The 15,170-nt window shown below is 37.0% G+C and overlaps 2 protein-coding genes across 8 annotated transcripts in view; one reads left to right on the top strand and one right to left on the bottom strand.

Annotated features, from left to right (window-relative positions):
* The window catches only part of LRRN3 (leucine rich repeat neuronal 3), a 37,618-nt gene extending 24,088 nt beyond the window's left edge, over positions 1-13,530 (bottom strand). The window contains exon 1 of the mRNA XM_019418096.2: positions 12,883-13,530. The gene's annotated coding sequence lies outside the window, so the exon portion shown is untranslated. The remainder of the gene's footprint in view (positions 1-12,882) is intronic.
* IMMP2L (inner mitochondrial membrane peptidase subunit 2) overlaps positions 1-15,170 on the top strand; it is an 882,864-nt gene that overhangs the window by 448,005 nt on the left and 419,689 nt on the right. The gene's annotated exons all lie outside the window — the stretch shown is intronic.

Below are 15,170 nucleotides of genomic sequence, written 5' to 3'. Positions count from 1 at the left end.
CAGACTTAACCTTAAGATTTCTTAACTAGCCAATGCAAATTCTTTATCTGAGTCTCCTGCTCTCCAGAACTCTTAAAATTGTGGTCAGTAGAGGTGGCCTCGTAATTAAGGGATCAGACATGGACTCTAGTTCTTTCTTTTCCTTTGTCATTGACTCCTTATCTATTAAAAGGTGGGTGATAGCAGTATCAACACTGAGGAAGAGCATAAAAATTAAATTGAATAATGCATTAGAAGTTCTTAGTATAAAAAAGTTCTTATTTCTACACCAGTAACATAGAAAGTAATCACTAAATGTTAATTTAACCACTATCAAATTAATAATGGTCATTATAATGGTTATAGCTTAGTAGAATTTATTGTAACAGACTAATTTTGGAGGTAGAGATGTGAGAATAGGAGAAATGGCAGAGCAAAACAAAACTTCTTGAATGGTATTTGACTCTAATTTCCATTAAGGATTGCAGAATTTTATTTGCCAGTGGATTTTTTCTAGTTATTTCTATGAAAATAACTCTTACAATGTTATAATATTTGTCATATCAGTTATATGGGATGTCTTAGTAGAAGAAAAATTATTGGAGACTAGGTACAAGTGTGGCTAGACTTAATCGAAATGTTTGTAAAGTGGTCAGAAACTAGTAACAGTTGGCAGTTATTTTTTTTTAATTTTTTTAACATTTATTTATTTTTGAGACAGAGAGAGACAGAACATGAACGGGGGAGGGGCAGAGAGAGAGGAAGACACAGAATCCAAAGCAGGCTCCAGGCTCTGAGCTGTCAGCACAGAGCCAGATGTGGGGTTTGAACTCACAGACTGTGAGATCATGACCTGAGCCGAAGTCAGACGCTTAACTGACTGAGCCACCCAGGTGCCCTGGCAGTAATTTTTTAAGTCCAGTATTTGTGTGTGTTCATGCATGCTTATTTTAAGACGGCATTGGAATAGACAGGGATAGAGAAAATACAGTTGTTAACTAAATCTCCAAAGGAAAAAAAAAAAAGCTAATACTGCTTTTCTGAGATGATGGAATAGGGCAATTGTTATTTCTTAAGATGTGGTTACATTTGGGGGCATATAAAGTTTTACACAGAGTGTTAAAATTTAAACCTTATTCATTAGTACTCACAACAAGGATTTTTCACATGAAAGAAAAATACGAACTATTTCTATGAAATCACTAGAATAAGTGGACACCATGATATTAAAGAAGATCATGTTATTGTCAACAACTTAAAAATTTCAGTGCAGCAACTCTGGGCCTTGAGTGCCATTATTCTAGACGCTGCCTTCTTTGGGAATGAAACTTACAACAGGGTCTTAACAAAGTTCACAAAATAACTTGGCAATGACATTTATAATTTCAAAGACTGCAGTTATTTTATGTGTGTTATAAAGTTTCTTAGGGACCCAGCAAAGAGGATTAGGGTGGATCCCAGAGGCTTTTAAATTTGGGGTGGAATGTCCAAGAAGAGAAGGAATTTCCAATGGAGTGCCACAAAGAACTGGATTGTTCTATTTCTATTTTGTTTAAATATGAAACTTTTTGTATAGTCGCTGTTTTTTGTGTTTTTCCTTTTAAGAATTTCCCTCTCTCTCTCAATCTCTCTCTCCCTTCTCTCTCTCTCCCTTTTTTTTTTTTTTTTTTTTTTTTTTTTTTTGCCTGATTTAAAAATGAAACAAGACAACTCTTCAGCTAAAATTGCTTTAGGGCACATATTCAAAACCCCAGTTCCCAAATACTTAACATGCTTAATGCAGAACAGCAGCAACATATTACTGTTGATAAAATGCCCCTCTACAGAGGCATCTTGAAAAGTGCCTGTAGCGTGAATTGCGCTTCTACGAGGCTCCCTACAGCTAATAGGTTGTACATACATGGACCCTTCATGGAGAAGGCACTCCTGAATCTCCCTATGGGTTGACTTTGGGAACTTTTGGTCATAAGAGTGCCTAAGAAAATGAATGATTTCATAGGAGCACACAGCCCAATCTTGTCGAAACCCTACCATCACAGTCAATGTGCTGTGAAATAACCACGAGGCAAGGATAGAATCACCTGGTTTTTGGTTCCAGGTATGTATTTAAGTAATGAATCACTTTGAGCAAGTGACTTAATATCTGTAAAATCTCTCTCAGTTTGACAATTTAGTTACACCAGTTCTCCTTATATTAGTTAATGACATTTGAAAGCAAATCAATAGGCAGTATAGAATTCATTCATTAATGATACCACTGGGCAGTTTCTGGGTGACCCTCAGTTGAGTTGCATGTGAAATGTAATATAATTAAAAAAAAAAAGGCGGTGAGGGGGCACCTGGCTGCCTCAGTAGGTTAAATGTCCGACTTTGGCTCAGGTCATGATTTCACAGTTCGTGGGTTCGAGCCCTGTGTTGCGCTCTGTGCTGACAGCTCAGAGCCTGGAGCCTGTTTCAGACTCTGTGTTTCCCTCTCTCCCTGCCCCTCCGTCTCTCGTGCTCTCTCTCTCTCTCTCTCAAAAATAAATAAACATTTAAAAAAATTTTTTAAAGAAAAAAAAAGATGTAGTATAGTAGATGAAAATAAAGGAATTCATGAACATGTGGGAATAAAGGGTATTGTCCCCTTCTGGTAGATACTCTCTCTAAGGATATGTACCCTGCCACACTACAGGCATTATCCAAGAGCCAAGAAAGGACTGTGAATGGCAGTAGAGATAAGGACCATGGTTACCGTAGACTTACAAGCATATTGCTAGGAGCATCCACTTGAACATCTGTCAGATCCCTTATCAAATTCCTAACTCACTTGGCCATATCCTATTCCCAATCTTCTCTGAGGAAAAATTTAACATAATGTACCTATTCTATAAATATTTTGTATCAATTTAAGCAATTGTTTGTCTCAAATAAGTAGTCTTTACAAACCTGAAATAAAACTGGCAGACAGTGGACAAAAGAAAAGGACATGAATCTTCAATCTTTAACCGTCAGTTCTGAAACTTTGTGGGGAAAAAAAAGTCACTACGGATTCTTATATTCTTGCAGAGATTCTAATGTTCTGTGTTAAAAATAAGCACCTAATTGAATTTGAAGATAGAGACAGCCTAATTGATTTTGTTTGTGTGTTAAAAATGAAACAAAATATACAACCATATATAAAACATCTAGACAATGAATGTATTTAGCAATACTTCTGGAATATGGTACCTTCAAAAATCTTGATAGATGGGAAAATTTACATATATAGATAGATAGGTAGATAGATTTGGTTCTATTGGCTGTGTCATACATACATCATTCCTTATCAATTCTCGAGATTCTATTTATTGACTATTATCCATGGTCATTGAGTAAATGACCATGATGACATGTCTAAATGAATAAGTGGTATATTATCTTAGAATATCTCTCCTTTCATAGACATCTCAATCAAGTAAAGTGCAGAGTAGCACATTGATTTATAATTTAACATGATTATGTCAAATAGGAAGCCTCTAGCTTAAGTGAGGTTAAGAACTCAATATACCATTACCTTCAGCGTGGTGTGGAAAGGAGTAGAAGCAGGATGTGACAGTCAAGGAGTTACTAGTTTCAGATAGGAAAAATTCTTTATGGGACAGGTTTAAACTTGTAAGAGTTCATCACCTTTCCTAAGTGTACAAAATACTTAAAAGTATAAAGAAGTTTTCAAATATTTCCCAAATCTGGTAAGTGATGTGGGATTGAAATCTTGTTCTGTGTGTTCAATCTGCAAGATGTTCATGGTAAAGAAAAATTGTCTTATTTTGTTGCTGATTTACATTCCCTAAGAAATGATAAAGATCTTTTTAAGTCCTTCTGGAATTCAGCCATGATTTTTTCTTAACACACTACACTTTTGAAGTTACATGGATTAATGAGAATGTTTAAGTAAAAAATCTACAAGTAATACTTTTATTTTAGATTAGTTGAGTTGTATTAAATGTTCATTATGTTATTCTTGAAATACTATCATGTTTCACCAGGTGGTAAAAATATCAAGTTTGATTAATTGTGTAAGCTTTCTGAGCTTTGCTGAGCAGCTTAAGACTATAGAAAGAACCCATTGTTGGATGCTTCTGCATAAAAGGTAAAATGCTTCCCAAAAGAGAAATATATTGTGCTTATTCTAAGGTGTGATAGGAGAGGCACAGTAACATGGTTTTAATAGAATAGGATTTGGAGTTAGACATTCAGGGTTCAACTTGGGCCCCTGGGCATAGTAGGAAGTTGCGTAGATGCTTCCCCGTTCTGAGCCTCTGTTCCCTTGTGGGGTTGCGTGCTCTGGTGGCATGAGGTGTGAAAGAACTTAACCAGGGTCTAGGCTGTGGTACATGTTGAATAGCTGTTGGCCAACATCCCTTCTTTCTCCTCTTGTCCTCACTATTGTATATGAACATAAGATGTAGTAAGAAAAAAAAATAACCCAAACTTATAATCTAAAATTATACATGTCCTTTACTTCTTACATGTGATAAGTTAGGTTTTTCATGATGCATGTATATTTTAGCCATCTATCACCTCAAGCTTGATTTTCACTTTTCGTTTGTCTAATGACTTAATTTTTTAAAATCTTCATTCTGAAAAGAAAATATACATGAACATGAGCTATCTAAGCGCCATTCCTAACTATGGGAAGAATCCTTAGTAACATTTTTCCTTAATTTCACATTCAGCTTTTTCTATGTAGGACAGTCAAATTGAAGGACTCCCCAGATAGCTCTTTGAGGAGGTCACTCAGTGAGAAACGCTGAAATTTTGCAAGCAGCTGGCGTAGAACACTTCTGCTGAAGATTTAGGTTTGGCTCAGCATGCTCAGTTTGAAAAACAGATTAGAGCTTTCGTCTATTAACTTTGCAGAGCAAGAAGCTTATTAATACTGACGAGGATTGAGGACTTTCATTGAAAACTGATGATCATACTAGCAGGGAAACAGTATTCACCATTTTCATGCTTCTGGTTTAAGAGAATACATGAGTAAGGAACTATCCACAGATTGGAATTGGGGCTGCGGATGGACATTAAATCATGACAATTAAGACTTACAAGCTAAGCATTGCATTTTTCCTTTGTGCCAGTTATTGGGATGCATGACCTGGTGAACCATGTTGAATTGTGCTTGATGAAAAAATGGTGGAGGAGGACTACAAGCTCTGCCAGCTCACAAGTCTGGCTACAAACTGAACTACACAAAGCATTTTAGTTAATCAAATAGATAGTGATACCCATCTATAAATAAGTAAATCATCATTTTTCTGTCAGAAACAACAACAAAAATAAACTACGAATGAATCTTGCAGAGATAATACGCTCGTGTGAGAAGAATGGCATGGTATGAAATGATAAATGGAATGATTGTATTTTGGTAGAGAATCCAGCTCCTAGACAGCAGTATAGATGAGCTGTGTTCCGGCAGTACCAACAAGAGGCAGTGTTGCCTCATGCATAGAGCCGTGTCTTTTGAGCCCAGCTGACCTAGGTTCCTTTTCCTCTTCTCCCTTTCATTAGTTGAGGCAAGTTGCTTTTCTTCTTTAAGTCTTAATTTCCGCATTTGTAAAATGGGGTTAGCAATAGTACTTGCTCCATATGGCTATTATGAGAATAAAATGAGAAAACACATGTGAAATACTTCGCACAGTGTTTGGCACAGGAAATGTCTGTATGTAATAAATGGGATCTGCTAATGTTATGATCATTCCCTTAGCCAGTAAAGGATTGTCTAAGAGATAATGTGATCTGAACTCTTAAAGTCTGTACTGAAAACATTTTGTCATAAAACATTTAATTCTTCACTTCCTTGTCCAGTAGCCGCACACTGGGATACAATTTATAGTGTAAATGAAAGGTGAGCCTTGGATATTTACATGGAATTTGCTTGCTCATTAAAAATAAAGTAACTGATTAAGTAAATGGTAGTTTGGCAAATGCTTCACTGATTTTAAAAAGTTAGCTGAACATCACCTTATGACACTCCCCAAGCAGCTGTCGTGTTTGTGTAAAAAAATGCGTGGGTGATAAACTACAGGAAGAAGAACAAATATAAATTATGTGTTTGGTAAGTGAATCAGTTCAGCTATTCACACAAGAAATTGACTTGTTGGATGAATACAGTCTAAGCTCATATCTTATGGATGGCATATGTTTTTCCTCCAAAACTTACTAGGAATAGAGCTTCCAAGGTTTATATGTACTTAGAATGTATTTCTTTTTCACATATGGTGGTAGCATTGTTTTTCTCTTTCCATCCTATTGTGCTTTCTCTTAAATGATACAGCATTGTAACCTAGACTCAGCCCCATTTTGCCTACTTCATCGTTTTGTTCTCAGTCCTTAGGCACATGCAGTGGAAGGCCATTAACCCCTTGGCCTTTGTAGAAATCAAAATATGATCTGTCTAGATGTATTTTCAAATTTCTCCCTGCAACTATTGAGATTTCACTAAGGGCCATTGTGTTTCCATATACTCTTTGCAGAATATATTCAGTAATTTGTGATTCTGAGTGACTGGTTGTTGATGAAAATAAAATTAAATGTAGAGCCCAGAGACACTGTTAGCAAACAATGATAAGACCACTGACTGAGTCTTAGGCTTTTGAATATAATGATAAGAAAAATATTCTAAAGAGATATAAAGGCCGATATGAATTGTATCTTTGAAAATACGTGTCGGTTTTAAAAATTTTTTGATTCATGTTTTTTTCTTAACAAAAGTAAAGTGTAAATTAGCTGACAGTGTAATTTAAATGCCTTGACCTTATGAGACTATAAGATATTATGTGGACAAATTTTACTCCTGTGGAATGATTATCCCAAAATATTTGCCTTTGTTTCTTTACAGTCATTTTGTTAATTCAGTTTTATAATTTTAGAGAAAATTTGTAATAAGCACAAATCAGTCTTCACCACAAGGAAAATATGTCTCTTTAAGTATTTTCTGTAGTCAAAATACATAGCATTATTTAAATCATTGTAATTGTTGGATGTCCTGAGCCTTCCTGAAGGCCATGGTCTGTTAGCAGGCTTGGTTCTCAGGGAATGCATTCTCCCATTCCTGGAATCCTGGCTTTGAACAAGTCAGGAAACACTGCCTCCTCTCTTACTCTTCAGGGAATTAAATCCCAGGGGTTTCAGGCCTCTGGAAATAGAAAGTGTTTCCTTCCTGTTGATGCTAAGCCTTTAATTGATCCAGTGGGTCTTTGGGGATTCCATGGGCCTTTTCAATACAGACATGGTAAAAATTGTGGAAAAAATGTTTACATTCCTTCCTACACAGAGGAGCTTATTATTTGTGGAAGGCTTCACTTTCTGGAAATAAAACTTTGTATAACAACCTTCAGTACATGTTGTTCTAGGGATTTGCCTATTCCAAGGACAGTATTACTTTTGAAAGACAAAATTTCTCCCGAGGGGCTTTCAGAATAATCTGAACACATTCCCTGGCATGTTGAGGTCTTTGTGTGTCATTCATTATCTGCCCAATAGAGACTAACCAGGAGGTAGATGCCAATGATGTTGCTTTTATATTGACACTTCATCTGTTGGTGGTACGTCAAGTGACTTTGAGGATTCTGTTCATAATTTTCCAGCAACATGGAACTTGCCTGAATATTTACTCATCCCATTTTATCCAGTTTTTGAGACCTTTACAAACTGTTTATCAAAGTATTAATGCTGTCAGACAAAGTATGGATGAGGAGGTAGAACAGCGTGCAGTCTTTTTCCCTAAGAATAGATATTGGTTGTGTTTTTCATGTTTAAGTTGGTTACATAATTAGCTCTGATTTAAATTAAGAAGTACAGAAGTTTATCTGCAAAAATCTGTCCATATTGAGTATGGTATGGTTTGGAGGACATACAACTTGGAAAGGTAAGTGTATAATGGGAGTTCCGGAAAACAGGAGTGTGTATTTTCTAACGGACTCACAAAGTGCCAGGTACTATTATCAGTCTTGCATCCATCTTTGTAGTTAGAAGACCCTAACTCCTCCACATGTTAGCTCCCTGACTGTGGCAAATTTCTAGCCTCACGGAACCTCATTGTCTATCTTAAAAGGGAGATGATCAACATCATACCTTCCTTATTACTAAGTTGTTGTGAGAAACAAATGTCATTGTTGAAAAAGTGCTTTGTAAACAGTATAGCACTACACAAATACAATTATTATTTTTTATGTCCTTTTTTACTTCTCCAAAGTTTTTGGGTCAATTCATTACTATTATCCTAAGCAAAATTTGGAGAGCACCTTTAGAAAGCAAGAAAAATTTGCTAGGAAGAAAAAAATAGGGCTGTAGAATGAAGGGCAGGTGTCATTGCCTACAAAGAGTCTCACTCAAACTTTGGAAATGAAAAGGTAAGACAGGATGAGGAGATGAAGAGAGGGAAGTAGGGATTACCATCCGGAGAATGTCCTCACTGTTTTCAGCAAAGTGGATAAGCCAAGCATGGACCCTGAGAAGGGACTCTATTTAATGAAGGCACATGTAAGTGCCTTAAAATGTTACAGTGAAACCCAATAAAAAAGGAAACAAAGATTCTCGTCCAAATTTCTGGAAAAAACTTTTAATGGATGACCAGTAGTTGAATCTGTAAAGCTGAAGGATAGCAATAATATTATTAAGATGTTTTAAAAACTGGGCAAAGATCATGGGGCGCCTGAGTGGCTCAGTTGGTTAAATGTACAACTTCAGCTCAGGTCATGATCTCACGGTTCGTGAGTTTGAGCCCTGCGTCGGGTTCTGGGCTGACAGCTCGGAGCCTGAAGCCCCCTTCGGATTCCGTGTCTCCCTCTGTCTGCCCGTCCGCTGCTTGCACTCTGTCTCTTGCATTGTCTCAAAAAATAAGTAAACATTAAAAAAAATTAAAAAAAAAAAACCCAAACAGGGCAAAGTTCTAATATTTATGACTCTTTACAAAACATAGAAGAGTATATCCAAAGATTATCAGTTTGAAATACTTGGGTGTTATATACTTACAAATTGTTATTGCTTCTATTTTTGGATGCTTACTTTTGCTTTTAAAGTACTTGATTATCTGTATGAACATTTCCTTAATTTTTTTTTCTTTTTAAAAAATAATTGAAAGACTGAGTAGGCAGACTTTTAGTGGAGTACTGGAGGGAGCACACTAAAGGGATCTACTCTAGGCCTTAATAAAGATTTGGTCTTGTGTGGTTTGGTCTAAAGATGTTAAACCCTTTGTGCCTCAGTTTCCTAATCTGTGAAATAAGCATATTATACCATCTTCTAAGGGTCGTTTTCAATCCTAAAATTCTTTTATTGTATGAAATTATGTTTCCCTTTTTTATTCTCTCATGCTGAAGTTGTGTAAGGAGCTTTTACTAATGACACCTTAAAAAAAAGCCCTCCCTTATCATGACCTAAAGATAAATGAACATAATAATAGTAAGCAGTTTTATACAAACTTAACAGTTATGCAAATATAGTAGATGGCTGGTTGGGTACTGTACTTCTTCATATAGATTTGAGATGAGCATTTTGTCTCCCCACCCCCAACCCTGTATTTAATGACCTCTAAATAGCATCTACTGAGATCTTCTTCCACCCCTCCCGTCACATTAAAGAAAACATTTTTATTTCTCCATTACTTTTTCTATCCTCTGACACCACCTACTTTTTGATTTCCTTTTACATCGTGGTCAGAGGAATAACTGTTACCATGTTCTACTTCCTAGGTGTCAAACCAGGCATCACTTTATCAGAAGACAGGCAGAAGGAATTCACTGAGCTCTGGGCGGGACCTGTGTTCAGTGGCAACACAGTGAAGCTTTCCTAAGTACTCACTGCATAGCCAGTATCAGAGAGCTTTATCCTTGACAGTACAGATAGGACGTACTGATGTAGTGCCCGGTGTTTACCTGCTTTATTTAGTTTCATGGGACTAATGAGTGATACATAAGTGATTGAATCCTTAGAATCAGGTCTACCTGAAACAGCCTAGTGGGCTGCAAATGTGTCCATTGTTTCTTCACATAGGCTAGAGCTACGTTATTTTAAATTCTTTTGGGGGCATCCTTACTGAGGCTAGAAGGACGGACTCATTTTTTAGTATGCTAGTAGCTTCCTTTTAATGATCTCCTTCAGTATCTCCAACAGATACCTCATCTATGACCATCTTCATTGCCTGCTAAGTACTAAGCAATAACATTTAACTTATGTAAGTGTTTTATTTTTTTTAACTCAGGTTACAAACCTTTCTGATCAACTCAATTAGTTTGCAATAAATATCACCATGCCACATCACACCAGAATTTTGCACTAGAAAAAAAATCAGAGTGGGGGAAAAAAGGTAAAACATCAAGCCTATTTTGTGGCATAAGAGAAAAAAGGGGGGGGGAAGCAGTAGTTGTAAAAAAGAACAAAGAAATAATAAAATAAAATTAACGATCCTAAGTTGACCACCTTTTTCATAGGTCCCTAAATTTCTGGCCTAGGAAGCAGATAACACTGTTTATTAAGCCATTAACAGCAACAACAACAACGAAAGACAGAAATTCCACCTTCTCATCAGCATTCAAACTCAGTGTGTTGCCTGTGACAAGTGACACTCTGAAAAAATGGTCCTTTGAAGCTAGTCTTTCCAGAAACCTATTTCTGGTATAGCTACATGACTGGGGAGACTACGGTTAAGTTTTCCAGGCATGCCCCTGTGTCCATCCTCTGGCATTGGTAGATGCTGATCAGATCACCAAACTCACTGGCATACACAGAGTGACAACACCAAGCACCTGGAATGATGGTATTTCTCAGACTCAAGTGGGCACAATGTTGATCTGTGTAATCCACAAAATATATATGTGAGCTTTACCAAGGTTAACAAGTGAATCCGCTGTTCTTAGGTGTCATTGATTGCCATTTAAAAATAGGCTCTGTAAGGATTTAAGTATGTGTGTGTTTGGTATGGAAAGTTTCCCTGGAATAGGTCTAAGAAAAACTGAAATCAATACTGCAATGCTACATTATACAGGAGTTTGCAATGAGGAGGCTGAGCATCTACTTCCAGCTTTCCCTCCTGGTTAGGAACTTAGGAGGTATCTTAAAATATCAGATCTGTTCTGTGGCAAAACAGCACTTCTAATGAATAGCAGAAAAGCAAATAAAACACCTTCTCCTCTTCGTAATAAATCATTTTGTTTTTTCTATAGATTGCATGTGGCATTTGAGGCAGAGTGAGCAAGCCTGCCAATATTGGAGCTAATGCTTCAGCACCTTTCATTTTTCACTCTGAGCAGGAAACCTCTTCTTAAACTTGTTCATTTTACAGACGGAAAATCGAAGCCAGTGGCATATTGTCAGAGCTGCTTTATGGTCATCATTTACAAAGGTCGCTGGAATTAACTGACTTCTTACGAATTGCAAAGTGACTCATATTTCGACACATTTAGGGGAAAGTGGCAGGATCTAAGTGGCTGGTTATTATCTTTTGGTTTTGCCTCATATTATAAACTAGGAAACCAATAATAACTCTGAAATCACAGTTGTAGGGGAAAAAAATACCATGCAGTTGGAAAGAATCAGATTCCATTAACTATTTGGTTGGTTAAACTAAAGGAAGGGAGGAGAGAGCTCCAGAAGATGAAATGCAAATTCTAGATTTGTTTTCATGTCTTTACAGGACCCGTTAAAGGAGGTAGTACATGTTTCCACGAACATCCTCAATTGACGTTGTCTGTTTGTAAGCATGTTCGAAGTAGCTGGCTTCCTTTTACAAGACTGAAAGTATAAATTAACCCACACTGTATTCCATGAATCATCAGTACATGGATGCTCATAGTTTACTGAGAGTAATTCTGTCTCAAAGGCATTGCTTCTGAAACTAAAGAGAAATGTAGGATATGAGTAATATTTATAGTACCAGGGCACACTATTCCCTAGGTAGATATTTTGAATCCTTACTTCTTCTCTTTTTATGTTTCACATTATCTCCTTTTCACTGAATTAGGAAGCTTCTACTCATATTCATAGCCTGTTCTCACTAAAATTAGAGGCATGGAAACAAGGACATATTGTTAAAAATAAATAAATTAGAGGCAAATTAAGCCACATAGCTCAATAACAGCAAAGGGAATATAGTGGTCGGTTTGAACAAAAATCTTAAATAGGAAATGCACTTTAAAGCCACCCTGCTGTGATTCTGTTAATTACCAAAGAAGATTAGAACTCTTCTGGTTCATGGGATCCTTTTACCTCGTGTGTGTCACTTGCAGCTGCATTAGCAATCAGACATTTGCACTGTCCCTTCAGACCAGCGGGAGGATGTTATTAAAGGGAAGTCATTTACCCCAATCCGTAAGATGTAGCCTGGCAGAAATTCAATAACTGTTTGTGATATGCTCATTCTGCCACTCTGCTTAATGGTTTTAGCTCTTGACATACAGCAGCATTTGCCTTAATCTCCATCCACTGAAAGGGAGAAAAATGCCCTACTTGGCGGGGGGGGGCGGGGGTTGCTTTCAAAATACAGAATGATGTGTGATCTGATTTTTATTACAAGTAATGTGAAGAAAAAAGAAAATTCCCCCCTTCTCCTTTCCTCTCCTCTCCACTCCCACTGTCCCTTTCTCCCCTCTCACCCTCCTCTCTCTCCTCTCCCCGGCACTGCTTTTTCTCTCCCACTCACATCCTCTGATGGGCGTTCAAGCTAGTAAAATGCATGTTGGAGAATCCCACAAACACAGCTAAGCATACCCAAAGCCAGAGGGCTTTTGCATTTGAATTTCTCCTCAAAAGTAAAATGGGAAGAAGAATGCTTTAGGATTCAGATAAGAAGAAAACATCAACGGAGAATTTAGGTTTGACTAAAACAAGCATCCACTATACAAGAAATAGAGCATATTTAAATAGAAATGGATATTTTAAACTTACCTTGCAAAAGCAGTTTCTGTGATACACCACCTTTCGTGTCCCTGTGTGCTGGGTTCCTCAGTTCTTTAGTTGCGATAATCACATGGTTGTGTTCTTGCCCGAGTGTAAATAGGTGCATGTGTGTGTGTAATAAAGTATACACAAACATGTACTATAGGTGGGCACACAAGCAAGCGATCTTATCTCTGTATTCTAAAATATAAAGGGAGGCAGGAGGCTGCAGCTAGGGTTCCTTCTTTTCTCCGGAACTCTTCCTCTCGGTCGGCAGGCAGGCTGACGTTCTCAATCCAGTGAAGAGAGATCCTGGGAGCTGGCTTTATTTCTCCTTGTTTCCATGGTGGTTAGTGGTGCATCGTTCACCCGATCAGTTGTCACACTGACATGGTGCTGCCTGCTCAGCGGTCATTAATAACTGAACACCCTCCACTCCCCAGAGAGGAGCCAATCGCTTCAGACTGCCAAGATGTAGCATTCGCAGCTGCTCCCGTCTGGTTGGCTGAAACAACCTGTCTGTTCTATGACACTGCTGCTTAGGATACAAATAAATGAAACAGGCTTGCATATTTTCCTAGGTATCGTTTCCTTCCTTCCTGCCTTCCTGCCTTCCTTTCATCCTTCCTTCCTTGGTTCCTTTCTCCCTTCCTCCCTTTCTCCCTTTCCCCTTTCCTTCCTTCCTTGCTTCTTTCCTTCCTTCCCTCCCGCCTCTCCTGCTACCTTCCTTCCTTGCTTGCTTCCTTCCTTCCTCTTTTCCTCCTCCTTCCTTCCTCCCATCCTTCCTCCATCCTTTCTTTCTTCCTCTTGTTTTTAAGAGGAAGAAATTTTTGACACGCTTTCCCGTTTTTAGGTGATCATTCGTCTAGAGAAACTGTGTTTTCTCTCTGAAAATAGCAGGGCATGCTACAAATAAGGATTTCCCAAATATTAAAAACACCTGGAGAGACACAAATCCTCTCTGTAAAGTTCACCAGGGACTGTATTATTTAAGAAGAGTAGCTTGAAACTGTTTTGAGTGGCATTTGGTTTTCTGTAGGTTCTCCTTAATTTAGTGCATGTGCTTACTGTTCAATAATACTTTTTTTTTTTTTAAAGCAATGACATTTCTTATCTGGTTTGACCACATTTTAAAAATAAAGCATGTATTTGCTTCTCTATAATTCACAACATTGGCATATGAAGGGGTATTTTTTTTAAAAAGTAAGCATTTCCAATTACATTCATTTCTTTATATCTGATACAATTAGTCTGACAGCTCCATATAAATGTGTACATGTGTCAAGGTTTTGTGTGGGTATTTCTGTGTATGTGTATTTAAGGAGGTATGTTTTACTACTCTTGGGGGGGGGGTGTTTCAAGTATAATAAATTAAATCCTCAAGACAATGATTTTCCTTCATTCTTAGACTTACTAATTCTGAATGTATATTTACCAGGAAAATATGATATATATACCACATATGTAAAACACTTATTGAGTTATCAGAAATTTAGAAAAGAAACAGAAAAGTATAGCAGTGTATATTTCTGAATGAACACCTATGAATAAATAGATAGCAATTTTAAAAGTGCATGTTTTACAGCCTTAATTAGTATACTAGAGGAACATCTTGTTGAGAAGAATGGAACATGAGGATTACTTTATCAACAGGTCAAAAACAGGCTAGATTCATGGCTGCAAGCCCTTGTTTTGAGAGACTACCCTCTAGTGGAGTAAAATAAAATGACATTTTCATGTTACTAGATTTAGTTTGGAGGGGGAGGAGAAACTTCCTATCTAATTGCTCCTTAAGTGTTTATTGAAATGACATAGACCAGTAGTTTTTGGTTCTTATAATCATAATACTAGGAAATTTATAAGAACAATAACTTTGTTTCTAACCACAGAATACTTTCACTTTGTAAGATTTTTTTAAGTTTTCAAATGCTTTATTTTTGTATTCTCCACAAATTAATTCAAATGGCTTCAAATCTTTTGAATAAAAATGAGTTCAACACAAAAGTAGTTTCTTGGTTAACCTACTAACACTGATTTCAGAAAGTTTATCGTATGGCTTTATTCTTTACTAGGCACTGTAGTGTTTATAATGTTGCTCTGTGAATGGTAGGGATTATGTCAAGTTGGCGATGTTGAGAAGGAGGGTGTCTGCATAGAATTTAATGTATTTGTAATAATAGTAATAATCACCCTCATTATTCCACCCTCAGTTTTACTCTTCCTAGCTTTAATTCCTTGTGTATTCCATATCATTTCAACATCTGCAGGATTATATTTCCACATATTGGAAGAATTAT

The sequence above is a fragment of the Panthera pardus genome, unplaced genomic scaffold (genome assembly GCF_024362965.1).
Source record: "Panthera pardus isolate Hobbes unplaced genomic scaffold, ASM2436296v1 HiC_scaffold_8, whole genome shotgun sequence".
Taxonomy (NCBI): domain Eukaryota; kingdom Metazoa; phylum Chordata; class Mammalia; order Carnivora; family Felidae; genus Panthera; species Panthera pardus.
Note: the sequence above shows the minus strand (reverse complement) of the source record. Positions and strands in the feature narration are given on the sequence as shown.